The sequence below is a fragment of the Brienomyrus brachyistius genome, chromosome 23 (genome assembly GCF_023856365.1).
Source record: "Brienomyrus brachyistius isolate T26 chromosome 23, BBRACH_0.4, whole genome shotgun sequence".
NCBI lineage: Eukaryota > Metazoa > Chordata > Actinopteri > Osteoglossiformes > Mormyridae > Brienomyrus > Brienomyrus brachyistius.
The window spans coordinates 2,237,225-2,241,826 of record NC_064555.1 but is presented as its reverse complement, the minus strand read 5'-3'; the positions used below and the strand labels follow the sequence as shown (position 1 = coordinate 2,241,826).

General features: G+C 43.7%; 1 long non-coding RNA gene across 1 annotated transcript; it reads left to right on the top strand.

The window, feature by feature from the left end:
* Positions 1-824: 824 nt before the first annotated feature.
* LOC125719385 (uncharacterized) lies at positions 825-3,421 on the top strand. The gene is made up of 3 exons (XR_007385071.1): positions 825-958; positions 1,433-1,531; positions 2,430-3,421. It is a non-coding gene; the product is annotated as an uncharacterized LOC125719385 (long non-coding RNA).
* The last annotated feature ends 1,181 nt before the right edge of the window (positions 3,422-4,602 follow it).

The window sequence follows — 4,602 nt, the reverse complement described above, 5'->3', positions numbered from 1 at the left end:
AGAACTGAAAGCAACTTCTGATTTGCACTCGAGTTTATTAACTCCGTTTCAACCCTCCGATCCACAGTAAGATGACAGAAAACAATGGCCGCGAAAACATTCCAGCCCTGAAGCATTGTGGGTAATCGCATGTAGCTTGCAGACAATGCGGCGAGCGCATGTGTTATGGCCTGCATGGACTCTCTTCTTCAACAATATTCCATTTCCACTTGAAGTCTGTTGTGTAAAAGAGGTGATTTTGATTAAATTGAACAGCTTCGAACCTGAAAAGGATGCTTGGTAGAGAGAGAGCTCTCACGGTGACTCGCGCTCTCCTGTTCTTTCTCAGACACTACGAGAAAAGAGAATTTGTTCTCAAATTAAGCTTTTATTGGCAGTGAATGCTGAAAACCACCACTGCTATCCCCCCTTCAGCAGAACTGCCCAGGCCTGACATAATCAGAAATGGATTTACATTGTCCAAACTCAAAATTGTCTCTTTCAATTAGGGGCTTATCAAAAACCAATCTGGAAACCATTACCTAGTAAGTCCGAGGCAGTAATTGCTTGCAGCTGAGAATCTAGCTCCGGGTAAGTGGGGAATAGCGAGAAACTCAAGAACTAACAAGTGCGATTGATTCTATTCAGAATTCCCCTGGTGCACTGCCATGTTTCAGAGCTCAGGCAGAGGAAGCCGTCTCTCACAGGCCAGGAAATGAACTGGCAGACACAGGCCGGTTTGTATCCCAGCACCCCCCCCCACCCCCCACTGCCCTTCACTTTCAGCTGGTCCTTGTTAAAGTGGAAACGATGGGACCCCTTGTTTTTGTCAGCGTTTTGCTGCAGACAAACAAGAACGGCGACGGATCAGAATAGCGCTAAGCGCCTCCGACGACCGATTGTTGCCGTGCAGCGGGACCCTGTGTTTCCCGGGGGCTCCTCTACTGTGACGCCTTACCCACGATGCCTTTTATGTTGGGTGAGAGCTGGGGGGGGGGGTGAACGATCTGAGTGCACTGCCGAAACTTGGGATGCCATTTGTAAGCATGTCACATCGTAGACGTTTCGGAAAATGCAACCGTCAGCCCATAAAAACTGGCAAAAGTGACATGACTTTGCAACTTTGAACGATAAATAATTGATTCCAACTCCATGGCAGAGCTGTTTATACCAGAGAACCGTCCGATTGGAACAGTCAGGGACATCCTACCTCACTTTGTTGGCATATTAGGTTGTAGGTGTTTTAGGGTTTGGGGTTGATAAAGCGTTGAAGCTCATTCAGACAGACACGTACTGACAGACGGACTGACAGACGGACTAACAGATCCCCCAGTTGGTTGGCATGCTTATTCTTACAAAAAGCAAGACATTAATGAATATCAATATTCGAGGCCAAGGTCACCTGAGGTTTAGAACATCTGTCTTAACTTAGTTGTCTCTCTGTTATGGGCAGGAGGACGCCGATGCCAGGATGGGAGGCAGAGAGGACCTGGGATTTGAGCAGGACATATTGTGCAGACTGGAACAGTTATGCCATAACATCCCAGAGAAGGTCAGGACATTTCTCAGACTCAACACAACAACGTGAAAGTGACATTAATCCCGGCCGTTAAATAAGCCGTTTGCTCTCATACGTGCAGTTTGGAGAAGAGCTTTAGAACCCACATTTACCGTGAATATTAAAGTTATTCTTGCATTTTCCCCACGGGCGTTGCAAGTAGTCAAAGATTCCGTAATTAAAAATGCATATGAGGATTTTTACTTAAGATGTTCCAGCTGGGGATGAGTTGTTGGCCAAAGAAATCATTAAGCATCATTAAGCCAGTGGTCACCATGGTAGCACTGGAATAGGTGACAGCACAGAGCCACAATGTGTCCACATTTAATTAAATAATGTCATAATGTTGTTCTTACTTTGTTTACTTGGTTGGCAAAGGTTATGTGACGTATTTCCAGAGACATGCCAGTGATGTTTGTGTGGCTGAGGGAGGGGGGATGTTAACAGTGTCAGGTTTTCAATGACAGCTCAGTCGTCCTTAAATCCACTCTACTAAAGGTCACCGTGCATTTTCTGAGTGTACAGCAGGTGGCATCCTAGTTAAGTCAGCCTGAGGTACTAAATCTGAGATACTCAATCTGTACCTTTATAGTAAAATATTCAGGTTAAAAACCGTACCAGCAATGCAAATATTTATAGAACATTCCGGTAAAGTTCCATAACCAATAGTTATGGCTAAGTACACACCGAAGCCACCAAATTTAAAGATTTCTGCTGCTGACAGGCGGAAGGGCTGTGCCTTTTCACCACAACGTCTCCCCACGACGAGGCGGGGGGGGGGGGGGGGGGGGGGGGGGGCGATGATGTAAGAGATGGGGAGGGGAAAATTGCCGCTATCTTTCATCCTCCCGCTTTCTTCTGCTGTCCTCCTGCACTGCTGGACACAAGACAGGTGGAGGGAGAGGAATGCTGACATCTCTCACCTGCTGACAGCTTGACATCTCCACTGGGCCAAAGTGAGTTTTGTGCAGGCACCGCTGTGGCCGGCCTGAGATTTCGTCGGGTCCTCACAGAGGAGAGGAGAAGCCAACTTCATGTCGGCTCCATCGGCCAGCGGATCCACTGACAAATGAACTAACGTGACCGAGCGGTACACATGTTTGGCGGCATTGTTTACTCTTGTGGTCGATGTCGCGATTTTTATGGATGCGGTGTCTCTCTCGGACAGATGACTTCAATTACGAGTATTTCGGGCTTCTCGTTGTTCCGAGGACGTTCTCTGTGTTGTCCAAATTGTTTTGCTATTTTTCTTCCCCCTGGTTGAGACAAAGCTTTTGTTCGCTTTGTTGTGACACCCAGGGAAAGTCAGTTGGCGTTAAGGCTGCCAATTAGTGGCGCACATGAATGTCCTAACGAGACCTCGGGAGCCCGGGTGGGGGAGGGCTTGATTATGGCGCCGAACTGACACAGACCCAACATCCTGATGATGACGGCTGTGCAGCTGTGGGCGACACGCACGCACCGCCCAGCCTGCGGACTTGATCAAAGGACCGTCGACCGAGAGCGGGAAGTGCGGCCGGTTCCACTGGACTTGCAGAGCACCCTATGGTTTCCATGCTCCAAATATAATAATAAACACCAGGACGGAAACGGTCAACAATGGTGATTGGTGTAGCGTCCTTTTTCCCAGAGAAGCGGCCTCTGTTTATTTGTTTCCATATTGTGAAACAACTCTCAAATAAAGTATATGATTTAAATTAAAATACTCCAGTCACTAATCCTGGATAACAGCCTGAGAACAGCTAACGGCTGTGATCTGCGGGCCAGATCGTCTTATTTGGGATCATGGCGAATGCAGTTCGATGAAAAGTAATGGCCAGATACTGTGAAATGTGAGAGCGTGTTAACAACAAGGTTCATTATCTTGAAAATGCACATCCTTTATTAAAGAGCACTGATTTTTAAACGATGTCCCTGTTGTGCATTTCATACGAATTCACTCACATGACTTCTCACTGTTACAAAGCATTTAACAAGCTGAAAACATTAAATATTTGCATATGTATAAAATGACCGAATGCTGTAAAGTGAGTTATTGGATGTTCCAGTTAAGCCGCAGTCTTAGTGAATTCAGTTATACCCCAAAGTCAAAATATGATTCGGGGGCCTTCGTGTGCCTGGAATTGTGTTCCTTATTAGGAATGCCGATTTCCCATTCCAGATTCTGTCAATGAAGCGTACGCTTTCAGCTTTTCCCCAATCTTTAAAACTGCCAGGGAACGATATCAGAGAAAATCCACACATTTTTTCCAGAAAAAAAGAAACTGAAAAAAATATTTTCCTGCACTGCTTTTTCCACGAGACACACATAGATTTTCTTTCCAGATATGTTTACAGAATATTTTTCCAGTATTTTCTGTCCTGGTGCCCTCTGGTATTGGACATGAAAGCGGCGTGAAGGGACCCTCCAGTGTCTCAGTGGGTTGTGTGTCGTAATCGCATCGCTCATTATTTTAACATGATTTTAAATGATGTATATAAAATTCGCGTGATGTTCGTACTGCATATGTAGTGGTATAACTAAGACATTATGTAAGACAATGCTTAAGTCTATGTTAAAGTCTATGTTAGTTAGTTCTTTGTTTAAACATGACTAATCACAAGATCCATAACTCAAGCTGAGTGAATTATTTATTCCAAATGTAATAATGAGAGAATTAAGAATTTGCACAACCATTCCGTATATTTTATACTTTTGACAAAGCTGTGTTTCGTAAAGGTTTATGTTAGCTTTAAATCAGTTCTAGAATATATTTTAAATGTTTTTGCAACTTTAAAAGAGTTGATATATATATAATATAAAGATCTGATATATTAGTTTTGACAGTAATATTTCGCCCAAAATGTCTCACATGAAAAAATTAATGAAATGATGGTCTTTCCCAACAAGATTCCGTTCTGTGCTAGACTGTTTGAAAAAGGTTTGTAACTAAAATAAATTGTAAGAAGTTAAATTTTAAATAATCGTTTTAAAAATTAAATGTATAATAGAGTGTGTATGAAAGACAGAGAGTATAAGTATAAATTACGTATATGCATTGTTTTTTCGCCAGTGTGCATATTGA